The following is a 26,578-nucleotide window of genomic DNA, read 5'->3' as shown; positions in this document are numbered from 1 at the left end:
TGAAGAGCCAACAGAGTCTGGTGGTATAGGTCTCTCCTTGATGCTTAGGAAAAGGGAAAACAGGCTCTTGTGTCCAGAGACCCACATAGGATGGACAAGGGAATGGAACCATCTCCTGGAAGCTACAGGTGATGGAGGGCTCTGCCTCCAAGGAGTTATGGTCTGGGTCTATGCCATGTTGGCTATTGCAATTCAGGCGAAAATGTGTCACAGGCGGAAAAATGAAAGGGGAAGGAGACCTGAAGGCATCTAAAAAGGCATAAAATTTAGATCCTCTGGGCTGGGGAGGTGGGGGTGTTGTTGGTTGTGTTTGTTACTATCTTATGTACTATGTTCGTATTTTTATATTGTAAACCACCCTGTGGTCTTTGGGTAAGGGTGGTATAGAATATATATACATGAAAGAATTGTAGCCAGCAAAGTTATGCTCAGAGTAGACTAAACCCATTCAAATTAATGGACCTAAGTTCCCCATGTCCATTATTTTCAATAGGTGTACACTGAGTAGGACTACCACTGGACTCAATTCCTAAGAACACCCCTGGTTACAGATGACTAAAGCAGTGAGGCAAGCCATACACAAAATGGCAAGCCAATTGTATATTACATGTATCTTCACCATATTGCATTTATTCCATTTGGAGGACATTGACTCCATTTTACAGCTACAGAAAACAGAGAGTTGGGGGTCTGAAAATGGTGGCTGTCCCAGCTGAATCGAGACAGTTGGAAGGCACATGCAGTGGAGGCAACTCAATCAGGGAGAATAGCCCCACGAACCTTTGTTTGCCCTTAGCTAGCCCCTATCAGCTATATCAGTTTAGGGGTGGGCATTTCTTGTCAGCTTCCCACTTTTTAATCTCAGTATTGCCCTTGATTATTCAGCAGGGAGGAGGATGGGGACAGAATCAGAACTAGCTTCATCTGTCATTGGCTCTGGCGCCACCTACTGTTAGTCTCCCTGCTTTTCACCCTACTGGTCACATTGGGAACCAGCCACCATGAGGCACGTGGTTTTTTTATGGGGTGTTCCTATGCTCTACAACAATAGTATGGGTGTGTGTGTGTACACTTTAATTCATCAGAGGGCCTTAATCTCATTTTCTCATTCATTTTCTGTGAGCAAGAAGTTGACACAGCTCCACACATTTCTAAGGGCTGTAGAGAGTCATTGTTATTATTATTACTTTTAAATATCCACATATATTTAAAAAACACACACAGCAGGATAAAAAAAAAGACTCCAGATTCCCTGGCTTTAATGCCTTTCACTTCTTAAACTGCTGAGGCACTCAGAACAGTAGCTTGGCTTTGATCTGTACGTACAGTTCCCACAGACATTGCTGAGGAAAATCTGTGCACGGATTGAGGGCACCAGATGGCATTTTGAAATTATCCAAGTTACACAGGCCTGTTTGAGAGGCAGGAGGGGAGAGGGAAATATATATATATATATGCTTGAAGCGCAATCTCTTTCTTCTGATGCAGCAATTCAGAAAAAGGGAAGGCGATAGAGCTGCCTTTGGGAAGTAAGTCATTTCTTTTCTTTAAAAAAAAAGCTTTTTTGAACAGTCAGCCTTAAAGCAATAATTCAGGTATTCTATTGGAATGTACTGTAAATCAGTGTGGAATACCCAAGTATGGTTATTTTGTGGCTGTTTGTGGCATAACCGTAAGTGGCATGTGTGTTTGTCACACACACACACACACACACACAGAGAGAGAGAGAGAGAGAGAGAGAGAGAGAGAGAGAGAGAGAGGTGTTGCATGTGCTCAGGGCAACAAGATCTGAACAATCCTGGAAAAGTGATGGCTGAATCATCTTATGTAAGCTGGACCAACCTTCCTAGCAAGGAAGCGCCATCTAGTGTTCTTATGGAGCCATCGCCCTATTCTGAGGAGATCCAGCCAATTTTGCATCGTGAAAACAAAACCCCCAAAGCAATGCCAGATCCTGCAAGCATCTTCTACCCCCTCCTCCCCTTCCCTCCCTGCCTAAGCTTTTACTCTCTTTCCTGAAGATATCTTGCTGGTTTGATCATGTCATGAGTCTTGGAGAACAGAAAATGCCGAATAGATTCGGTGGGACATATTTGTAGAGGCTTCACCAACCACTTATATGCACCTGCTCTGTAAGTCGGGGGTGAGGACCCTCTGACCCAGAGGGTTCTGGGTGAGGCTGTTGTCAGGACTTTACTTCTGAGGTTGGAGTCATTTGTCTACAAATATAGGGGCTGAACTCACATGCTTTTCATGCCCTTTTTTAAAAAACACTTGTCTAAAACAGAATATACATATTTCCTTCATTGCATGGACATCCCACCTTTTTTCTCCAAGGAGCTCAAAGTGGAATACATGGTTCTCCATGTCCCCATTTAATACCCACCACAACCCTGGGAGGTAGGTTAGGCTGAGAGGCAGTGACCAGCTCAAGGTCACCAAGTGAGCTCTATGGCAGAGTGGGGATTGGAACCCTGGTCTCCCAGGTCCTAAGGGACACGGGTGGTGCTGTGGGTTAAACCACTGAACCTAGGGCTTGCTGATCAGAAGGTTGGCGGTTCGAATCCCCGCAATGGGGTGAGCTCCCGTTGCTCGGTCCCTGCTCCTGCCCACCTAGCTGTTCGAAAGCACGTCAAAGTCCAAGTAGATAAATAGGTACCACTCTGGCAGGAAGGTAAATGGTGTTTCTGTGCGCTGCTCTGGTTCGCCAGAAGCGGCTTAGTCATGCTGGCCACATGACCCCGAGCTGTACGCCGGCTCCCTCGGCCAATAAAGCGAGATGAGCGCTGCAACCCCAGAGTCAGCCACGACTGGACCTAATGGTCAGGGGTTCCTTTACCTTTACCTTCTACTCCCATGTCCTAGTCTGACACTCAAACCACTACAACATACTGACACTCTCTGCCTATTAGAAATGGGCAGGCACATTAGCAAGGGTGACTGCCCAATGTCAATAGGCAGGGAGTTCCAAAGTGTTGCCTCACTGAAAGGCTGAATTCTAATAGATGTGGAACGAATGTTATCTGGCACTTCTAAAGCTGTATGTTCTACAGACTGAAGAGGATATAGTGCCAGGGGTGAGAGGAAGCAAATAGCTGATTGTTAGGCACTAACAGTGCAAGGGGCACTGCCAGCCTGATCCTTGGTGGATCACATAGGACTGACAAAGCTGCTTTCTGCAGCGATCAGCTGTACAGTTGAGTCCATCTGATCTACATCTCTACCTGCCCCGCACTTGACATCAAACATGAAAACAGTCTTCTGGGCCAAAATGGGACATGTGCTGGGCCAGATTTGGCCCACAGGCTGGAGGTCCCCAACCCTTGTACTATACACATGTTAGTATGCAATTTTGCCTAATACGCACATTTTTGCATAGCGATTTCCCCATGCATAATGCATTTTTGTGTGCCAAATTCATCAATATGTGCATTTTAATGCAAACCATGCTGCAGTATATGCAATTTTGTATACACGACATGCCCCGAGAACTGCCTTGCAAAATTCAGAGATGTGCGAATTTTGAAAAAAGGCTGTGTTTTGGTCCACGTATTGTTTCGGAGAGGGCAGATTAGGCAGCTTTGCTTATGAACATGAACTGGATCGAATCCCTCTCCCCCTTCCCTAGCCTGCACCCCTGTCCCTGTAAGGCAGGCCTCATCTGTTCATATCACACTTCTCGCTGCTCTCGCTCTCCATGGCCTGCCAAGAGGAGCTTCAGCAAGAAGCAGCATATGCCCAGCTGGTACGGCGTGTCCTAGGAGAACTTGACGCAGGCTCTGTTTACTGCCACGTTCTCCGCGCTGCAACAGTTGGGCAACTCTCGGCATGCAACCAGGGTGTGAGCGCCGCCTGCTTGGATGCGTGGCTGCAACCTGCTTTCTTCACGAGGCCGCTAAATGGGTGGGCAAATAGGTTTGATGTGCCAGGATCCCACCTGACCAGGTGGCTTGATCACGATGTGATTTTTTGGGGGGGTGGAGTTGGGGAAGCAAAAGGATGGGTTGTTCAAAATTTGATTGCTCTTCACCAAGCCTATTAAAAACAGGCCCTGCCATGTAAAAAAGCTGGAGGAGAAGAAGTGAGCAGAGGCCAGAGGAAGAACTCTGAGTGGAAGGGTGTCCTATTTGCCATCTTTTGGACCCCCCCCCCAGGAGACTCATCAAGCACAATCTCTGGTAGCCTGGAGAGTAGATGAAGAGAGCCAAGCTGTGGGTAGCCTCCAATAGGCTCCTTGCCTGCTGCCTCCATCCACCTGCCCACTAGACCAAGCTACCTGCCACCACACCTTAGATGCCAGGGCTCCATGTCGTGGGCACAAAATGTACACCCCCCCTGTCTCTGCTATGCCTCTGGTATGAGGGTATTTAGCATGCTGCCTAATGTTGCTTTTATGGAGATTTTAATGGACTTGCTATGTGTTTGCATGTTTTCTTCCCTGCTTGCAAACTTTTATGAACAAGCAGCTTATAAATTTCCGTATAAATAAATAAGCTCCATCTGTGCTGTAAGACTGATATTTTTTAGGTGCAAGTTGAAATGAGAGTAGCAAGTTTGCAGTTGCCCATGTGCCGATGAAAGGATCGCATTCTTCTCAAGGGTGCTTTCCTGCAGTGACATCTGGAATGATGGAAAGGAAGTCTGGAGGAAGGAAGTCTGGTGAAGTCGTCCTAGATGATCTTGTGGATTCCTCTGCCAGGAGAATGAAGGGCTGAGGAAGAACAAAGAGATTTGCATTCTAAATGATTGTGGGGCAGGGGGAGAAAACTGGAAACCCAGCCAATGTTGTTTTTCTTGTTCTGTTTGGTCTGTGAATTCTTCACCAGGCACTCAAAGACATCATCTCTATAGGTCCCTGTGAGCCTCTCAGGATTCTGTTTCCATGGCATTCTTTAAGGCTGCACCATCAGCAGACAGGACTGAAATGACTCCCAGCAACCTATTTCAAACAATAACTCTGATGCAGGAGCCCCAGAGCGGGCATCAAGCGAGTTAACAAGTGGCAAAGAATAATAATAATAACTGCAATAGTAACAATACTTTTGCTTTCCCAAAGGTGTCAGAACTACAAAGGGCTATTTATGAAAAACACCAGGGCTCCTTTTCTCCATATTTAGTAGTTTTAAAATCACCCAGTTATCCATCAGATGATGGGTTTTCCCCCCTGCTTGCTTTACTATCCCCGGTCTTTCTTCATTTAAGAGTGTTGGGGGGGGGGGGAGAGATTGAGAATTAGCAGGATCAAAGCAAGCATGAAGGGGATTTTAGCACTTTCAGAAGATAACATTTTGGGCACCAGAAAGTCTTCCTAGCCCAAACTTTTGAGCGAGGAAGAAGGGGCACTTCCAGACTGTTGCTATTTTTAAGCAGCAGTGCTCTGTAAGCAGACAACATTATCTAATCTCTGTGCAAACAAATCAGGAAGAATGCTCAATAAATACATCATCTGAAAGTGCCAGGACAGACGGGGTGGAGAAAGTGAATTTTATCAGAATAGTATGATGTCAATTCAGTCTAGTGTTAAAAAAAATTTCAGATGTGCATGGGCGGGTAGCGTGTGTTGTTAAGGAGCAGGAATCCACTCCGATTAGTAATAGGTTTGCTTCAGTAAATCCATAAAAAACCCATCTTGCCAAAATTGTGTGCGTGGCAAGCTGCAGTTAGAAGTAGGAAGTTAAGAAAGGTCTGTACATTATTTAAAGGAAGGGTGAGTTCACACTGACCCAAATCTCAGCGAGGTTGAATTAATCTGGCGAGTGAAGCGGATGGTGTTTCCTCTCATCTAAAACTTTCTCTCAGGTACAAAAGTGCAACACGATGCCATCCAGTGGCTACTCGGATCTATCACAAAAAGCAGTGCCTCGTTCCTCCAGGGTTGCATTAGCGCAAATAATTTGGCACCCAATTTTACCTGAACTGGATATGCACAGTAATTGAAAACAAATCTGGAGCACACTCGATATTTGCCTGGAGAAATGGAAGCGATGTATTTCTCTTCTGTTATTTGAGTTTATATCCAGCATGGGCTAAAAAATATGAAGCTTTTTGCTGCTGCTATGGTGGGGGTGGGCGTCTGTTTTGGATTTTAATGGATTCCATTTATTTTTATGATGACGTAGCTTTACCTGCGTGTATGCTCTGAAACAGGTTGTAAGTTGCCTAGAGACCTTTTCAGTGCAAAAAGCAAGTGTGGTTTGTTTTGTTTGTTTTTGTTATTATACAGCACCTCTCATAACGTTTTGTTTCCCCAAATGAATGAATTTGAGACATTTAGGTCTGAAGACGCGGTGGGGAAATTGCTTATGATAAAGTAGAGCAGTTGGATGCCATACCAGAGTAAATGTTTTGAATGATTTCTTTTTTGTAACTGACGGACGGAAAATCAGCATTCCTTTTTTCTTCCTTCCTTCCTTGTATCTGTTCCTTTATTATACTGTTTCCTTTTTCCCTTATTTTTTCTTCATTCCACTCCCTTCTTTTTCTCTTTTTCTCTTTGGTGTCCTCTGCTTTCGGTCATTATTGGAGTACAGGGATTAAACACAGGAAGGTGGCGGATGTTTGGTGGAAGGACCCTGAGTGAGAGGCAGGGAAGGGAAGATCTCCCAGTCTGAGAGACTGGGAGAAGAAAGGAAAGCTCCTAGGTCACTAATTCCTCTGTGTGACAAGGATTAAGAACTACCTTTCAGAGAGGACTCTAGGTTTTTTCTTTCTCTCTCTCTCTGTTTTTGGTTTTATTTAAATTACTTTCTTTCATCTTATTTTATTATGAAAAAGCTTTAATAAAATTTCACAAAACAAAAACAAACAACCCCCCCAATATTTTGGGGCCCTCCCCTTCACTCAGAGTACATATTTAATTATTTAAATTAATATATATATATTTTCCATCCTTCCACGTGAACAAGCGCAGAACGGCAAACACACAACGGAAACATCCAAAGACTGTTAAATACAATTCCAATATAGACGCAGGCCAGGAGGGAGGTCTTTAGTCCACACTGAAAGAATGACAGGGATGGCCAGGACCATCTTACCCATTAGGCAAAGTTTGGAGGTGGCCTCAGGCGGCAGAGCAACTTGCCTCTTGCCCGCCACTGCCCACCCACTCATTTAAGTGAATCCAAGTCATCCCTAGAGCGGAGCATTTTTCCTAAGAAGAAATGCATATGGCACAAAGGTGAGTGAGAGGGTGCATTATAGAAGTATTATAAAATCATGCATGGTGTGAGGAAAATGGACAGAGAAAAATGCTTCTCTCTCATAACATCAGAACTCATAGACACCCAAAGAAACTGAATGCTGTGCAATTCAGGACAGGCAAAAGAAAGTACAGTGCAGAGTTAAATTATGGAATTTGCTCCCTCAAGAAGTAGTGATGACCGCCAACTTGGATGGCTTTATAAGAGGACCAGGCAAATTCCTGGCAAATAAGGCTATCAGTGGCTACTAGCCACAATGGCCATGTCCTCTCTCCACTCTCAGAGGTATTATGCTTCTGAACGCCAGTGGCTGGGAATCACAAGTGCGCAGAATACTGTCGGGCTCAGACGCTGCCTGCAGGCTTCTCCCAGAAAACGGCTTGGCCACTGAGAGATCAGGATGTTGGACTAGAAGGAATGTCCAACAGGTAGATCATGATCTACTGGTAGATCACCAGGGTGTTCCAGATAGATCACGGGACGACAGGAAGTGATCACTGTCCCCGCAAGAGTGGAAAAACTGATGCCTCCCCCCCCCGAAAAGCTGCACAACTTTGGGCAGTTAGTCGCCATCTTGGGTAGATCACTGCCAGTTTTTTTATAGTGGGAGTAGATCACAGTCTCTTGGGAGTTGGGCTTGCTTGGACTAGATGAGTCATGGACTTGACCCAGCAAGTGCTTTCTCTTTTTTTACCTGCTTATATATGACTGGATTGATGAAGCTGATTTTATGGTAGGACAAATAATCTCGATGTGAGAAATGCACTGTAAATGACAGCAAGTCGTCCTTCCTCCCCTCTGAAGCCCGTTCCTGTGGTTCCTCCCCGCTGATTTTCAGCCCTGCCTTATTTCTCATTTGAATTTGTCCCTTGATTCGTGCTATCAGCAGCTTCCCGCTCCTGCTTGAAGGGCCCTTTAGCGAAGGTACTTATACCCCATAATCAAGTCACCTCTTATCCTTCTTTCTGATAAGCTAAGCAGCTTGACTTCCTCGAGTCTCTTGCCAGGAGGCTTGTTTCCAACTGCAGAAAAAAAATGATTCTTGCAGTTTTTCCTTTCCTGGCATCCTTTCCCATTTATGAATGGGCTTCTCTGGGTGCCAGGAATGTGCTTATTTGTGCATCTACATTTCTGCCAGTCATATAAATGTGCCCCCAGATTAATCAGGGGTTCATCTGAACGATCTCTTTATTATGGGTGTGTCACCAGGTCCTTCAACATCAAAACCACTGAGCCTCTTGGGCTTGCTGATCAGAAGGTCGGCAGTTCGAATCCCTGTGATGGGGTGAGCTCCCGTTGCTTTGTCCCAGCTCCTGCCAACCTAGCAGTTCAAAAGCACACACAGTGCGAGTAGATAAATAGGTACCGCTGCAGTGGGAAGGTAAATGGCATTTCCGTGTGCTCTGGCTTCCATCATGATGTTCCATTGCACCAGAAGCGGTTTAGTCCTGCTGGCCACATGACCCGGAAAGCTGGCTGGTTGCAGAGGAGTGGTGGGAGGCTCCAGCTAGGGAACCTCCAAGGGAAGAAGGCTCAGAGCCAGGGGATTGGTTATGGGATGACAATGAGTGGTCAACAGGAAAAGAGAGAGAAGACTGGGAGGAATAGGTGGTGTTGGAAGCTGAAAAGGTAACAGGGTTTAGTGAGCAGGAAGAGTCTGTGGCAGAGAGCAGTTCAGAATCAGAGTCAGGAGCAGAGGTTGGAGAGGAGGGGGGAGCCCAAGAGGCAGAGATTAGGCAGGGTGGTGATGAAGCCAAGGTGTCTGCCCCTCCTGCTGCGACCCATTCCTCTCCCCCATGGTCTCCCAGAACCAGAAGAGGTATGAAGAGGGAGGAGCAAAGACAGGCACACGGCAGAGTCCCAGATTGCTTGGGAAGGACCAGGGGAAGGGAGAGACTTAGGCAAGTGTGGGAAGGATGGGATCTTCGGTCCTCACAACTGCCTCATAGGAGCAAGATCTACTGGGATGAGTTGCTGTGCTCACTAGGCCTGGCCTCCTGAGCAGACCTTGCTTCCTTGAATAAAGAGTCAACTTTAACTGATGCTGTGTGAATTACTGCTGACCTGTTCCTGACAAGAGGGCCACAGCTTCCTCACCCTGCTTGTTAGTATCTCACAGTAATGGAAACAACATGCCCCTCACCTGTGCTGCCAGCAGCCCAAGAGCTCGGCCTCCAGCCCAAGATGCAAAGTTTCAGATCTGTTCACTAGCTTGCCCTGTGCTACAAATGCTGATCAGCTGCCACAATGCCCGGTGGGTGCCCCAGACAACTGGCGGCTTGTTAAACATCCCCCCCAGCTTACAGGCCCACAGCTCACTGACAAGAACCACACTCGTGTTCAATCGCAGCTTAATCACAGCCAAACTAGATTAACAGCTCATACTAATTATCAACTTCTAACAGGTTGCTGAGGTTTGGAGGCAAAAAACATCCTCTGTTTCTAGATGAAAAAGGGTGTGTGTGTTGTGGGGGGGAATGCAAAAGCAACCACGAAGCCAGCCTCAATTAGGTCCTTTAGAACAAAACACTCCCAAATTTACCAGCGTCCTCTTTGTGGCGACGATGGTCTTTTAAAGTACAATTGTACAAGGATATATTTGTTTGTTTCCATTTTCCTATCTGCTGCGTTGCCCACAAGGGCCTAATTAGCTAGTTACAGATGCTCGGATCAGTATTATATTCTTGTCTATTTTTCGGTGTGTTCTTTAAAAAAAAAGAAAAAGGGGAAAAAGCAGCATAACTTGTAGCACAGATTGTTGGCCCGGAGGCATCCAAAGATCAACAATGAGCTTTCTGTGAAACCAGCCCTCCTGTGAAAAACCATTTTTCCCCTCCCCAGAATTCCTAATGAAGAAACAGACGGGGCAGGGATGTGGGGATGAGGAAGACACAATCCATCATGGCATACTCAGAATGAGTCAATGGTGGAAAGAGTACAGTGGTACATTGGGTTACATATGCTTCAGGTTACATACGCTTCAGGTTACAGACTCCGCTAACCCAGTAATATTACCTCGGGTTAAGAACTTTGCTTCTGGATGAGAACAGAAATCGTGCTCTGGCGGCGCGGCAGCAGCAGGAGGCCCCATTAGCTAAAGTGATGCTTCAGATTAAGAACAGTTTCAGGTTAAGAACGGACCTCCGGAACGAATTAAGTACTTAACCTGAGGTATCATTGTATTTTGAAAAAGGGCTTGCCTTTCAATAATAGGAACAACAGCAACAGCAGCAGCAGCAACAACAAACAACAACAACACCAACAACCACCTGACTTTGAATATAATGTTAGTGCTCATGTAAGTGTTTAAAAACCTAAATGACTCAGACCCCAAATACCCCAAAAGACCTTTCCATTCCCTGTAAAAGCCACGATGTATTTTGTAATTCCGGCACTGTCCCTGGAATATAGGGACAGTTGGAGAGTGTATGGAAAGGGCTTTTTTTCAACCAGAACTTGCCAGAACTCAGTTCCAGCACCTCTCAGGTGGGTGCCATTGCCATTATAAGCCAACAAGGGAGGTATTCACGGTGAGTTCCGGCATCTCTTTTTCTTGAAAAATAGCACTGGGTACAGATATGGAGAGGCCAAGCACCTGAGCTTGGCATATAGAGGGTCCCCAGGTCCAATGGCTAGCATTTCCAGTTAAGGAAAGGGACCAGGCGATGGGAAATGCTGTCTACCTGAGACTCTGGAGAGCTGCTTCCAGGCAGAGTCAACAATGCTTAGCTGGATGGGCAAATAATCTGGCCTGATACGCCGCCGTTTCATATGTTCTTAGAATCATGTTGACTAAAACGTGGTGGCTCAGCCCAGCATTTCAGGCTGGAAAGAAAGAAAGAAAGAAAGAAAGAAAGAAAGAAAGAAAGAAAGAAAGAAAGAAAGACCAAAAAGGTGGGAGGGGAGGCAAGAAAAGAGAGGGGCAGACAAAAAGCACCATGATTTCCAAAGGGCTAATGTTTAGATGGCCTATGTCTATCAGTCCAATATCATTTAATAGGGGGGCTGTTAGGATCAGCTTCTAATGCACATGGTGCTAAGAGCAATAATTGGCACCTGGATAATAGCTGTTTCTTCTCAGCTTCAATCAGAAAATTAACTGTTTGATGGAAGAGTAAAGGGAGCAGAGGAAATGCCATGGCGGCTGTATTGTCTCTAATGCATTGTATAATATTATGAGGCCTCCCGCCTTTCCTCCAATTCCAGATATTCTTTCGGCCAAGCTCTCGCATGCCTCAGAAAACAGAGTGTGGCACTGGGCTCTGCAGCTAAAGGCCAGTTTGATCCTCAGTGGCTGCGCTCCCCACGACCAGAGGGAGGAGAAGGCATGCTCCCGTCCCCTGTTGCCCATTAATTAGGGATGGGGGAGAAATTCCGTTCCATTTGCATTTAAAGGCAAACTCACCTAATTCACACTTTTCACAACAGCGTGCAAACCGAAACACAACCATCCTTTGAAATGAGGACTTTCCTGGATTTTGCAAGGCACTACTTCAGCCAGGTAATGTGTAGACCATTGCAAATACTGGAGCAAGGTGTGCATTAAAATGCCATGCAAAGCGGAATTATATTAGGAAACACGGCTTTGCATAATAATAATAATAATAATAATAATAATAATAATAATAATAACAATAATAATAATAATGTGTACGTTAGGCAAAGTTGTGCATATTGGGAGAAATTTACACTGCAATGCTGATGCATTTTCATGGGAACTTTTAAATCAAAAAAACCTGCAAACTGATATAGAAGTGTGGAGAACTGAAGACTGGGGGGGAAAGAGAAACAAAGAGAAACTGAAATTGGTAGATTTGTCCATCTCTAGCCTAGACTCATTATCCACCCTTAGCATTAAGGAGGTGAACCCTACAGTGCACAGGTGTAACAGGTGTAACCTTCTGATCAGTAAGGTCATGACACAGGTGTGGGAGAAATCAGACCTGCATAGGGGCTTGGAATGAGTTCCCAGACTCACTTTAGGTGGCACTGTGGTCTAAACTACCGAGCCTCTTGAGCTTGCCAATTGTAAGATTGGCAGTTCGAATGCCTGCAACGGGGTGAGCTCCCGTTGCTCTGTCCCAGCTCCTGCCAACCTAGCAGTTTGAAAACACTCCAGTTCAAGTAGATAAATAGGTACCACTGCGGCGGGAAGGTAAACGGTGTTTCCGTGTGCTCTGGCACTTGTCACAATGTCTCATGTGCCAGTAGTGGTTCAGTCATGCTGGCCACATGATCCGGAAAGCTGTCTGTGGACAAATGCCGGCTCCCTTGGCCTGAAAGTGGAGATGAGCACCGCACTCACAGTCAAATTTGACTGGACTTTACCTTTTTACCTTAAAAAAACCCAAACCACCAGGTAATGTTTACACCAATACATATACTAAAGTGTTCATAAAAATATTGCCCAGGGGTAAACTGTTGACGGGCTCTAGTTCTCAATTTGTATGGTTCTTGATCTTTGAACCAGACTTGGCTGTGACACAGGGCAGGCCCTACCATTAGACAGAGTAAGACAGCTGCCTCAAGTGTTTGACTCTAGGGGAGGCATCAGAGCTCCCCCACATCCCCCAAGCTAGCCTAGGCTAGTGGAGGATGTTGCCCATCCCCATTGTTGAAGTAAGATTCAATTGCCAGTCCAGTCAGATTTCTGAACATGAAATGAGGACACCTTCTTAGCCTTCCCTTCAGCCCTCCTCCCTCCACATACCTTTTCCCTTTCATGTCGTGTCTGTTAGCTGGCAACCCTGAGGGTTCTAAATGGTGTTTTATCATTTATGTTTGTGAGCTGCCTAGAGAGCATCTAAAATTATTGGACAACAATACATTCAGTTGATAATGATGATAATAATACTAAGAACAATTGTTCTTAAAATGCATCTGTGGTCCATTCTGGGAATCTTTTTGGCTGAAGAGGAGGTTAAAACACTTTAAATAAATGAGAAATAATATTTAACCCAGGCTGATGTCTTTTATTTCTTCTAGAGGTCTTTGCAGACCAGAGGGAAATGAACTCCTGTTCAGCTGAACGCTGAAATAGGCAGGTGCGGGATATGGTACTGTACATTCTCTTCTGCTTCCCACATGCCTCTGGTCTCTCTCTAAAACCTTCAGAACAAGACCCTTGCGGATGCTGTATCATCTCTCACTGATTGCAATGTGGAGAAAATGGCTTTCAACAAAGACCATCCATGAGCCGTTTATTCTATTACTTGTGAGATTGCGGACTCTGTATCTGCTTTGGGGGGAGTGGGGTGGGGTGAGAAGACCTTTAGCAGTGATGTAGTGCACATATCTTGCTTCTCCATAGATACCAGTCTCACAAAACAATTGTTCCCAGTTAAACAATGAAATCTGGCACTGCGCTGCAACCAGGGCAGAAATCTGTCAGGTAAATAGAAATAACCACCTTGTAAACCTCCCCAAACAGCTCTGCTTTTATACTTTAATTGAGGAACAGAACATTTTAGGTTTCTTTTATAGGGTGGTGCTTGCTGAATGGCAGATGTCGACAGTGAAGTGTAACAGTATGCACCCTTTCATAAAAAAGAGTCACTTCATCGCTTTGGAAAGACTTACACTTACAGACCTGGATGAATAGCAGCAGGGTGTGGACGCAGAGCTCGTTCTTGCACTTCTGTGGAAAACGGGGAAAAAAGTGGGAATCATCTGCCAGAAGAGAGATGAGGGGATTAAAGCATGTATAGAATCCTAGAATTGTAGAGTTGGAAGGGCCCCAAAGGGTCATCTAATCTAACCCCCTGCAATGTAGGAATCACAGCTAAATAATCCCTGACAAATGGCCATCCCTGTAGGGATGATGGCGGGGTAGGGGGTGGGGTCCGGAGGGAGCACACTCCCCACCTGCAGGCAGCAACAGTCTGTCTGCACACATGACCTTGGGGTGCGGGGCACCCCCCCCCAGACAAGCCACAGCTGTCTGAACATCGTACCCTCTGTCTAACCCTTTGCGGTCTCAGTAGTCTGCAGTGCCCTGTCTGTAACCTTTGTCTCTGAGACCTTTTGTCTCCTTCGTCATTCACTGTGCAAGGGGAAAATGGTGCGGTGGAAACAGGTGCCAAAATAACTTTGTACCACCCCTCGATCTCGGGACTGGAAGATGTGTAAAGGTCACAGCCCAAAATGCATCTGCCTGGTTTGCATATTTGTGTCAATAAAAGGAGGCTCCACAGGGCTGGCCGGCAGCTTGCATGCAGCCCACCTGTGCACAGCTCACCTGCATTATCAACTCCTGCCTCATGTCCATCACTTCATATCCCACCTCTGCTTAGAAGCCTCCAATGAAGGAGAGTCCACCACTTTCTCAGGTGGTCTGTTCCATTGCTGAACAGCTTTTACCTTCAAAAAGTTCTTCCTAATATTGCATTGGAATCGTCGTTCTTGTCATTTGAGTTCCCCCCTCTCGTGTAGCAGAAAACAAGCTTGCTCCCTCTCCCATGTGACAGCGGTTCAGTTATTTGAAGATGGCTATCATATCACCTCTCTGTTTTCTCTTGTCCAGGTTAAACATAGCCAACTTCTTCAAATGTTCCTCATTAGGCTTGGTTTCCAGACCCTTGATAATTTTGGTTGCCCTCCTCTGCACATGTTCCAGCTAAATAGCCTTCTTAAACTGTGGTACCCAGCACAGTACTATGGGGTTGGGAGGGTCTGACAAAGACAGAATAGACTAGAACTAATAATTCCCTTGATCTGGACACTATATTTCTGTAGATGCAACCTAGAATGGCACTAGCTATTTTTCCTGCTGCATCACACTGTTGACTCATGCTAAGCTTGTGGTCTACTAAGATCCTTCTCACGTGTAATGCGGTCAAGCCAGGTGTCCCCCCCATCCTATATTTGTGCATCTGGTTATCCCTCAATTTGTAGGGATACACTTCCTCACACTTCTACCTAAGTGTAGAACCTTACATTTATCCCTGTGGAAATTCATTCTATTATTTTTGGCCAAATTATCTACTCTATTAAGGCTATCTTGAATCCTGATTCTAACTTCTGTGATATTTGCTAATGCTTCCAGTGTGGTGAGCCAGTGTGGTGTAGTGGTTAAGAGCGGTAGTCTCGTAATCTGGTGAACCGGGTTCGCGTCTCTGCTCCTCCACATGCAGCTGCTGGGTGACCTTGGGCCAGTCACACTTCTTTGAAGTCTCTCAGCCCCACTCACCTCACAGAGTGTTTGTTGTGGGAGAGGAAGGGAAAGGAGATTGTTAGCCACTTTGAGACTCCTGAAGGGGAGTGAAAGGCGGGATATCAAATCCAAAACTCTTCTTCTTCTTCCAAGTTTGATGTAATCTGCAAATTTGATGAGCATCCCCTCTATTCATTTGCACTGAAATGAAATGGGGTTGAATAATATAATGACCATATAGTTAATCATGCAACTTACATAATTTTGCCACAGCAGACAGAAAGACAAATGATATAGCTTTGGGTGGAGGGTGAACTGCAGTGGAATGGAAACAGTTCTGCAACAGGATGGAACGTAAAACGATGCCTCTATACATTCCTAATGTTCAGATCTGCACTCCTATGTTGTTGTTCAAGGTACTAATAAAAGTGATTGTACAACATCTGAATATTCCTAATTATGGATTCCCTCCCTGCATTCTGCTTCCCAGCTGATATCAGTATTCAATAGAGATTCTCACTGATTTTTTCTCTGCCAGAGGCAATGGAATACATTATCTGGGAGCGAAGCGCGGGGTACTCATGGCTGCAGAAGCTCTATGGCAATTTGGATTCCACGCTAGTGATAGGGTGTGAGCTTTCTTCAAAAGTCATTTTCACTGATGCTGACACATGAAATGTCCCTTGGCAACCTGTCTATCAAACAGCAACGCGTTGTGCAGAGAAATTAGATTACTCATGCTACAACTAAGAGGCGGGGGCATGGAAAGGAGCGGAGAATTAACAGCAACAAAAACGGGGTGTGGACATATTTGCAAGCATTTGGGAAGGAAGTTGCACTCGAAGTCATGGGCAGCTACCCAGCAGAAGAACCATTAAGCCCAAATGGCAAGAGTCACGCAGATCGCAGGGGAGCTGACTGCTTCAAATGCCATGATGCAGACTGGATCAACTTTTTTAAAAAATAAAAGAGACCACATACAGATGCCCATTTCATTGTGCATTCATTGTGATTTTTTTTGCTCATGATGGTATTGGGGGTTGGCATCCTGCTTCATCTCTAAGTGGCCTATTTCACATAGCTTCCTGGTGAGATTCTGCATCTTTTCCTGCCTCATGTGTTCTGTTGCTTTGCTTCTTTGTTGTCTTGCTTTTGTTCTGTAGGGCAAGAGTGACTCTCCAGATGAAAATACAGTGGTACCTCGGGTTACATACGCTTCAGGTTACATACGCTTCAGGTTACAGACTCCGCTAACCCAGAAATAGTACCTTGGGTTAAGAACTTTTCTTCAGGATGAGAACAGAAATCGTGCTCCAGCGGCGCGGCAGCAGCAGGAGGCCCCATTAGCTAAAGTGGTGCTTCAGGTTAAGAACAGTTTCAGGTTAAGAACGGACCTCCAGAACGAATTAAGTACTTAACCTGAGGTACCACTTTAATGTGGTAACATCAGAGAACTATCACAGAACAAGTTATAAGGCAGAATGGTGTGTAGATGGTCCGGTATAAGTCCTCTACTAATGCGCTGTTGTTGCCTCAGTTTAATGTGGCAGGATAAACTCGTGAACAAACGCTGGCAGAAGTCTATAGGGACCCCAGGATTCTATTAACCCTGCTATGCATGTCCATTCTGATAGATCCTGCACACTTCATTCATACAACAGATGCAGATGGTCCCTGGTTGAAACCATGGTATCTCCAGGTAGGACTGGAGAGCCAATTCCAGTTGTTTGCAGGCCTTTTAGTACAGGTTTCCTGCTATATAGTGGTGGAATGGTCATGAGGGGCCTCTGGCCAGTCAGAATGCTCAGCCAGGGGGTTGAGTTGTCACAAGGAAGACTGAGCATGCTCAGTGGCCTCCAGGTCCCATGGAAAGTTGAGTGTCAACTGGAAATGGGAAATGGGGGGGGGGATAATGAATGAGGCTGCTTGACCCTCTTGTAGCTTATAATAGCTGAGAGGAGGACATAGCCAACTGGCTGGAACCTGGAACAGGAAGAAGAAGAAGAAGAGTTTGGATTTGATATCCCGCCTTTCACTCCCCTTCAGGAGTCTCAAAGCGGCTAACAATCTCCTTTCCCTTCCTCCCCCACAACAAACACTCTGTGAGGTGAGTGGGGCTGAGAGACTTCAGAGAAGTGTGACTAGCCCAAGGTCACCCAGCAGCTGCATGTGGAGGAGCGGAGACGCGAACCCGGTTCCCCAGATTAGGAGACTATCGCTCTTAACCACTACACCACACTGGTTCTCCTTTAGGGGTTTGAGGTACACAATGCAACATTTTGCTACAGGTCCCACTTGTCACATGTATTCTCCAAATGTAATATCGCCCTGCAAGCTTGAAATAGACTACAAAACCCATGTAGCAGTGTGAATATGGACAGGCAAAATAATTATGTGGCTCAGAGTTCAATATAAGTATTTATATAATTTGGAGTCTTGTGTTTATGGTGGAATTTCCATATATTATAGCAATTTGATAAAAGACACACATGCAACAATTACCCATGTGGCGTGCAGAATATTTGCACAACTTAAGTAATACATAACTCATGGTACAGTATGGCCTCAAGCAGCAACTCCTTGTGTCTGCATGCAATCAACATGTAAGACAAACAGCTTCCAGAGGATTATTTCATCACAGGCTTAAAGTCTTCTCTATATTACTCTAGATTTCACGCATATGTTGCTGACGTAAGCCTACTCTCTGCAAATTTGTTTCTGACTATTTTTGTCTCTCTTTTTTTAATGGTAGTGAAGCAAACTTTTTTTAAAAAAAACAACCCATGCTCAATCAAAGTAATGCAACTCAGCACAAAAGATCCACAATTCCTTGCATTTCTATGGTTTTATAAGCCTATGAGAGATTTAAAGCGGTTTCCGAGAAACTCAATGAGCCCAACTTTTGTGTGATGATGTGTGGCTCCCCTTCATGGAGAATCAGTTCCTTTGCCTTAACAGTGCAGAGTGGTAAAGCATAGCTTTATGAAAGGTAAGGAAAGCTAATTCACATCTTAGCAAAATCTCGTAAATCAAAATGTAATCCAGCGCTGTGAAAGTTTCCAGTGGGTGGAGGGGGGCCGGGAATCCCTCTGTGAGAAAAATATCTGTGCACATTCTGAGGTTAGAGCACCAGTATCACCAATAAAGGGGTAGCTTAAGACAGACAAGACTTTGGGGTTTGTTCTTATACTCAAGTTATTGTTGGAGTCTTTACTTGAGAGTCTCCTTGATGATGTTTTGGGGTGCTAATTTAGACATTGAACTTTTCAATACATTCACCAGTAAAATTAATATTTTATATGTGCTTTTTTGTTTTGTTTTGCCAGGGTGTGTGTAAAAATGAGGTGCTTGTATCCCAACCTGCCAGTTCAGGAGCATTGGATTGGGTTATTATTCTGCAGAAATGTCTTTCACATCCCTAATTAAGATGTGTAATTTCTAATTATGCTATGTGTGGCAAAGCTGGATGTATGCACTGCTGCCATGCTCCGTCAGAATGTTGCCTGCAGTCTTTTCCCTCAATGCATGCTGTGGAAGGAGAAGGAGACACACACAGGCCCTGTCTTCAGCATGTGCTTACTCTTCAGGCATACAATAAAATGCTTGCACAGGGAACTATGCATAGAGTGTATGCCATGTGATCTGTAAGGTAAAGGTAAAGGGACCCCTGACCATTAGGTCCAGTCGTGATCGACTCTGGGATTGCGGCGCTCATCTCACTTTATTGGCTGTGGGAGCCGGAGTACAGCTTCTGGTTCATGTGGCCAGCATGACTAAGCCACTTCTGGCGAACCAGAGCAGCGCACGGCAATGCCATTTACCTTCCCGCCAGAGCGGTACCTATTTATCTACTTGCACTTTGAGGTGCTTTCGAACTGCTAGGTTGGCAGGAGCTGGGGCCAAGCAACGGGAGCTCACCCCGTTGCGGGGATTTGAACCGCTGACCTTCCGATAAGCAAGCCCTAGGCTCTGTGGTTTAGACCACAGCACCGCCCGCGTCCCCTAAGTAATAGATTACCTTAATTCTGCAGTTTGTGTTTTCAAAATCATTATGATCTATAATCTTTTCAAAAAGTGGGAGGAAAAAGCCAACCACATGTCTTCTTTCCCCTGTAGGTGATGAGGGCTTAATCCTAGGCTCTGTGGTTTAACCCACAGCGCCACCCGCGTCCCTATGAGTTCTGTATTTGGCCCCAAAATGCAGATATTGCAAATTGTATCTACACACACACCGGTTCCCTGTGCAAACTTGCTACAGTAAGCCTCATGGGGCTTATTTCTGAGCAGACATCCACAAAAAGTCACCTCTTCAACTAGTCAGCATCTCCCAGTGAAATCACTTGGCAACCTTTAAACTAGACTGCTGGGGACAGCAAGAGGACCAGCCACTGGGAGGCATTATCAGGGAAGGGCTGTAGTTCAGTAGTAGAACATCTACAACATCCCAGGTTCCGTCTCCAGGTAGGGCTGGGGAAAATTCCCTGGCTGAAAGACTGGGGAGCTGTTACCAGTCATTGTAGACAATACTGAGCTACATGGATCAATGGCTTGGCACGTTCCTACTGGTCTTGATATTGTTATATTGAACTTGCAATTGTTATGTTTTGAAGTATGTCTTTGTTGTTTTGCATTGTAGCCCGCATTGAGTTTCTTTTAATAGAAAAACGAGGTATAAGTTTTACATCTCTTCTAGCCATTGCATGCCAGCAACCATTATTACTGAATGCCAGCTTCCAAATACTGTCAAATCTGAGACAGCATCACATGTTGGCTGTCAGGTATCATTATCAAATATTGAAATTGAATTGCAGGAGCTGTTAGATGCGGATAGCAAATATTGAAAGGCTACCTGAGATGCAGGTGGCGCTGTGGGTTAAACCACAGAGCCTAGGGCTTGCCAATCAGAAGGTCGGTGGTTCGAATCCCCATGATGGGGTGAGCTCCCATTGCTTGGTCCCTGTTCCTGCCAACCTAGCAGTTCGAAAGCACGTCAAAGTGCAAGTAGATAAATAGGTACTGCTCCAGCGGGAGGGTAAATGGTGTTTCCATGCACTGCTCTGGTTCGCCAGAAGCGCCTTAGTCATGCTGGCCACATGACCCTGAAGGTGTACGCCGGCTCCCTCGGCCAATAAAGTGAGATGAGCTCCGCAACCCCAGAGTTGGCCATGACTGGACCTAATGGTCAGGGGTCCCTTTACCTTTACCTTTACCTGGCTTAATGGGAGCAGATTCGCTTCAGCCCTACTTGGAAATGGGCTTCCTTTATTGCCTGTTGGACTTACTGCCATGAAGCTATGCCTAAGTCAGCAGAACCAACCCTTCCAAACAGTTAAACTTAGGGATGGGTGAAACCGTCAATTTCGGTTTCTCTCCCTATCTCATTGTAAAAAGAAACAAACCCTTACAACATCTGCCAGCATTTTAGTGCACATTCCTTCTTCTTTTTAATTGGGTTTTATAAACAAGATTAATAATGTGCAAATTTTTGTAAGCAATTTCCCCTAATAAAATGTATTTTTCTACTCTATTTTCACTTATAAAAATGCACACCTTTCCCTAATAGACACATTATTGTATTCATTTATTTGCTTGAATTGTATCTCAGAGTCAGGAGAAGTGTGAATTTTGATGGACAGGTGTGTTTCAGTTCCCATGTATTGCTTTTGGGATTAGGTAAGGTCACAGTAAAAAGGTAAGCCAAACCAAAATTCTTCCCCATTCCAAGTTAAACTGTTGTGAATGGTAAATGCTTCCATAAATGTTAGTAAGCAGCAGTCAGATTTGCCATGCCTTGGCACTGACCTAGGCACTGTAGATTTTTGATAAGGAGATAGTTTTGAGAAAGCACTGCAGCTATGAGTGCTGCGTGGTGGTGCTTTTCAAGACACCGTCTTGCTGAGTTGGCAAGAATGAATCCAATAACCTGGCCAAAGTGCCGAAAATATTTTAAAAGCTCTTTAAGTATTACATTTCCTAAAGCCACCTGTCCCCTCAAACACATTTAATCAGTCACAGATGGGAGAGACCAACCTGCTAACCTTTTGGCTTTGAGAGAAAATATTTCACTTTGTAAACCCATTCCTAGGTATTTCCTTAATTCTTCCTAAACGAAGCTTTCATCCCCTATTTTCCACTTAAACTTAATGAGTTAACTGGACTCTGAAATTCTGCCATGTTGACCTTGGAGGTCTGTTTAGCCTGCTTTCCACCTGCTCCTTTAGAAGTTAGGCCATTAAAAAAAAACAGAAAGAAAGGAAAAGAAATTCAAAAGAATGAAGCGATCTCCCCCAACACTGTGTGATTTCCCCCCCTCCTGAGGTGTGTAGAAGCTAAATTACAACAAGCTTTGAGGCACATGTTTGAAAGCAAGAGGAATGCGAGTTTTAAAAGTATTTGCTGCAGAGTTCCAGATAGCTCAGAGCTGCAGGCTGATTTTTGCTCTATCCGGTTTGTAGTGCCATGACTGGTTTTTCAAAAATTTGTCACCAAGAGTCCATTTTGGCTGAAGGAGAGCAATTGGCAGCTGGTGGGATGCATCTTAATGTCATTTTTTGTGGCCTTGGAAGCCCTACTAAAATTTAGCCAAGGTGTGTTTTTCCAGTTTTACTTGTAAGAAAATGGTGGATTTATTTTATTGCACTGCACTGCACTCCCTCCTTTTTCTCCACAACAACCCTGTGATGTAGGTCAGGCTGAGAGACAGTGATTGGACCAAGATGGCTCAGTGGGCATTTGAACTCTGGACTTCCAAGTCCTAATCTGACACTCTAATCACCAAACCAAACTGACTTAGGTAGACGTTCTACCAGGTTGTAATACACACACACACACACACACACACACACACACACGAGTACAGCATAATGTTTGGGATTCTTGTATACTTTGCAGGAATGCCATGCTGCTCTCATAATATATATCAGATGTATATATACATCTGCCAGTTACAGGAGTTATAATCTCACCCAGCACCCAAACCATAAGATTACCACCAGCAGTAATGAGAAGCATCCCCTGGGGACATACTCCCATGCAGGAATTACATCAAGAGGTAGTACGAGACCAAGTTTTAAACAGATATCCAGGGTAATGGAGATTTTGTAAGGGCCGCAGTAATGGCAATTCCAGACACACAGCCTAATCGGAATCAGTGAGGTCAGTCAACACCCCCAAGTTGGCTGAAATCCAACAGAACTGCTGCTCAGACTCCGTTCATTAAATATCAGCCTCCTCTCCGTATATTGAAGTGAGGGGGAATGCAGAACATTTAGAGGCGGGTCATGAAATAGTTGTTTTCTAACACATCCTGACCCTCGGAGAAAAATGCCCCCCATGACAGAGTGGAAAGGGATGGAGTCAATTAGTTTTGGATTGACATCGTTATTCTCTTCTACCTGGTGGAGAATGATGGTCAATATGTGGCATAAAAGGGAGGGGGGAGAGAAAGAAAAGGAAAAGCTGTGTTTTATTAGCTTTCCATCTTCTTTAAGAGATCGCCAAACAGATCTGGTTTCACTTGGCCTTCAGCTCTTGTGTCAACCTTTCGGGTTCTGTTTTTGCTGGGGGATAGGTTTCATTGCGTTAATACAGCACCACAAATGGTTCCAATTGAGAGAGGGCCGCAATGAGCTTGTCAAAAGCGATCAGGCCAGAGCTTTCAACGTTTTGGCCCTGGAAATCTCTCAAGCTGCTCTCCCCAGCCCCAGGCCCATTACCGCCATACCCCTGATGAGTCACTTGAGTTTGCTCACCTGCTCTGAGATGGGAGGCTCCTCCACCTCCACACCTCATCCATTTGGACTGGTCTGGGGCATGACCTGGAGAGAGTGTTCTTCCAACCCATGTTTCCTGGCATGGTCAGGTGGTGGAGTGAGGAGCTTGGTCTTCCGGAGGCCTAGCAATGTGCAAGAAGAGAGAGGGTGTGGCTCTGCTGACCAAGGAAGCAGAGAAGGGCAGACATGTCAGGAGGGGCATTGTGCCACCTGTCAATCAGGCCTCATTTGCACTATTTATTTAAAGCAGTATCATACTACTTCAAACAGACATGGCTTCTCCCTAAGAATGCCATTAACTGTAGCTGGGTAAGTTAATGGAGATTTCCCATTCTTCTCACAGAGCTATAATTCCCAGAGTTTATTGGAAAGAGGGATTGACTATTAAACAGCTCTGGGAACTAGAGCTCTAACGGGCTGGACAGGGCTAAGTAAGTTTTGAGGTACCACAGAATGTTCTGGAAATCCATTCTCTCTACTTTCTGTTCCAGGAAGAGCTGAGCAGAATTTAATTTGCTTCTTTCTTCCTTTCCTTCTTCTTCTTTTTAAAAAACACACAGCTCACTTCAATTCACCTGAAACTGGTGAGGAAAATGTCATTTGTAATAGAAAAGCAAAGTGGGCAAAGAAGATCTTTGTAGCTAGTATTTGACACTCGCCGCAGTAGGAGACTTTGCAGACTGTTTTAAGTCCAGGAGAGGTAGTTAAAATGCAGACTGCTTATCCTTGTTCTCAGACTTTGAGAGGCGTGGCTTTCTCCTGTGGACAAGTTATCGCCCCTCTCTTTGATCCACCGCTCGATGTTCAGAACGGCTTTTATGCTGCCTCCGCATGTAATGGATAATTTAGCCTATGCCATTAAGGAAAAGAGGGAATGTATTGTGCTTTTTTTTGGTTATATGCTTCAATCGCTTGTGAAAGTACATTTTGTCATTCATCATCAAATGCACACTAAAAATAATAATAAGAAGAAATTGAATCATGATTGATTTCTTTAGTGTTTAATTCTTTAAACCATGTTTACCAGCACCTAATTTAAACACAGCAAGGGTTCAAACCCACTTAATACTTGGACAGCACTGGTTTTCAGGCTAGGTTCAGCCTTAGTGATAACATACGGTAGTTATTGGTGGAGCAGGCTGAAGGTACACTTGTAGAAAGGGAGTAGGGACAACGCCCCAGCCTGCATTCTGTCTCAGCTCCCACTGAATGTTATGGAACAAATCAATGAGGCTTTCTGTCCTGCAGACCACTGGCCAGCCACTCAGTGGCCCAGTCAGAGCTCAGAGCAGCTTGGAGTGATATTTTCACCCAGCTGGACCACCCACCTGTCAATCATGTAGCACCATTATGACATTTTGTGACTGACAGGTCACTAAGGTTCTGACCTGTGGAGCCAAGAAGGTTCTTCACCCTTGGTCAAGGATTTCAGGCCAAGGAGGGGAAAAGAGCCTTTTAACAAAACACTTAGCCAAGAGTGCAGGGTTCATGGAGCAGCATAATTTCAACAAGCCAGAGGCTCAAGCACACAGAATAGTCAAGGTCCAAAGCTGGATGCAGAAGGAAGGCCAGGAGACAGTCCAGTGCCAATGCTACAGCAAGGAGGGGGAAGAAGACTCAAGCACAAAGAACCAGAGATTGTGTTGGAGACAACAACACTTCTGACACCAGTTGCTGGAAACCACAGGAGGGGGCAGGGAATGTTGTTGTGTTCATGCTCAGTTTACAGACTTCCCAGAGTCATCCGGTCTCTTAAACTGGGTGGGTGGGTGGGGTTATTATTTTTGTTTGTTTCTTTGGTATGGTATTTTTGTGTTTTTCTATTGTAAACTGCCCTGTGATCCTCCGATGAAGAGTGGTCTAGAAACTTAATAAATGAATAAAATAAATAAAATCTAGTTGGCCACAGTGAGAACAGAATGCTGGACTAAATGGGCCACTGCCAGAGTTCTTCTTCGGTTCTTAAAATATATTTTCTGCACTACTGGAAAAGAATTATTGGACTATTTTAAAACTTAGTATCAAAAATAAAACTCCAAGAAAATAATAATATCATGACAGTTAAGCAAAAGCTGCAGCAGGAAACCACCACCCACCAGCAGTAAAGACTGAGTTTCCCCAGCCAAGTTCTGACACAAACTATTTCTATTTGCAATACTTTGGCTGAAGTTTACCAGGTAAGGGTACTGTCCAGAGTGTAGCTGTTGGTTGGGGGAATTCTACTGGCTGGGGGTGTTGGGGGAGAGATTTATAAGCCTCTGGGAAAGATTTATTTTGATGAATTGGTCTGTATTAATATGAACAATCTCATAAATATAACTCCCCAGGAAAGGGCCGCTCCAGTCTCAAACGTTTCGACGGACAGCTTTGGCAAAAAGTCAGGATGTGCATTAAAACACACACTTTTGGAAGAGCCGATAAATAAAAGCTTTGAAATACGGCTTCCTCGTGAGAGAGCCGTTTTAAATCATTTTGATAAAGGACCTAAATTAGGCCCTGGAAATGGAGGCAAAGGAGACCCCCTTATAACTAATTATTTGGAGGTATTTGGGATGTAAAGAGAGATGCAAGTTTTACCCTGATCCAGCCCATTTTGTTGAAGCGATGTAAGTTGATTTTTGTCTGTATGCATAGGCACACTGTGGTCCACACTGATTACCTTGAAAGCATGGCAGTCCGTCCATCCAAGTCTCCTCTTCTGCCCTGTAGGCATCAACTTGGTTCCTTTGGGTACCAGTGTGCACCTCCTATGGTGCCTACAAAAGGACCTCAGGAAATATCCCAACAAAAATCCACAATGCATGAGAAACTATATGCTCTTCCTGCCTAGTTCCTGTTTGCAATGGCACAGCCTGTTGCGTGGCGAGTCCCCCCCCCCCGGTAGAATAATGACACACGACACAATTATTAAGGTTAATGGGCTAAAAAAAGGCCACAACTTTATTGGTTACAGGTGAAGAGTGGTATTGGCTTAGGCATTGGACCTAACTGTCTATATCTGACTCCAGCCCGTCTGCTTGAAGTCCGAGAAGGGTTAACTACCAGTAGGGGGAGTCCTGCTGATGCACATCAACTAGGAGCTCCCCCGGGGTCACCGATAGGGGGCGTGCCTTAGGCCCTAACCTCCCTAGGCTTTGGACAGGGCTACGCCCCCTGGAATCCTTTAATGGTCTACCCTTCAATATGCGGGGCAGGTGATGCCTCTACCTCCCCTCTTTCCATCTACAGAACTAATCAAATGTCTAACCACCAATACCCAGGAAGTTGTGACAATTTGCTATGAGGTAGGTGAAAACCAAGTGGCTGGTGCCAATTTGCCAAGTGGAAAAATTCCTACCGGGCCCCTCAACAGTGACCAACCAAGGTCCATAGCAAGGTCAAAGAGAGTAAACCTTAGAGGGCAGGAGGGTGGGAAAATCGAAGCAGCTGGCAGGTGGACAACGAAGGAGATTCCT

The 26,578-nt window shown here is 45.1% G+C and overlaps 1 long non-coding RNA gene across 5 annotated transcripts in view; it reads right to left on the bottom strand.

Annotated features, from left to right (window-relative positions):
- Positions 1-13,454: 13,454 nt before the first annotated feature.
- LOC310693330 overlaps positions 13,455-26,578 on the bottom strand; it is a 38,031-nt gene continuing 24,907 nt past the window's right edge. For 2 of the 5 annotated variants that reach the window (XR_014519087.1, XR_014519088.1), the window contains 5 exons: positions 23,783-23,973; positions 23,571-23,704; positions 23,103-23,245; positions 13,789-13,868; positions 13,455-13,583 (listed from right to left, as the gene is read on the bottom strand). This is a non-coding gene — a long non-coding RNA (uncharacterized lncRNA). Of the gene's footprint in view, positions 13,584-13,788; positions 13,869-23,102; positions 23,246-23,570; positions 23,705-23,782; positions 23,974-24,185; positions 24,411-24,451; positions 24,880-26,578 lie in introns of those variants that run through there. The other 3 variants (XR_014519089.1, XR_014519090.1, XR_014519091.1) reach the window with 3 other exon arrangements.

Source organism: Podarcis liolepis (assembly GCF_965112155.1).
Source record: "Podarcis liolepis genome assembly, chromosome: 14".
Taxonomy (NCBI): domain Eukaryota; kingdom Metazoa; phylum Chordata; class Lepidosauria; order Squamata; family Lacertidae; genus Podarcis; species Podarcis liolepis.
Note: the sequence above shows the minus strand (reverse complement) of the source record. Positions and strands in the feature narration are given on the sequence as shown.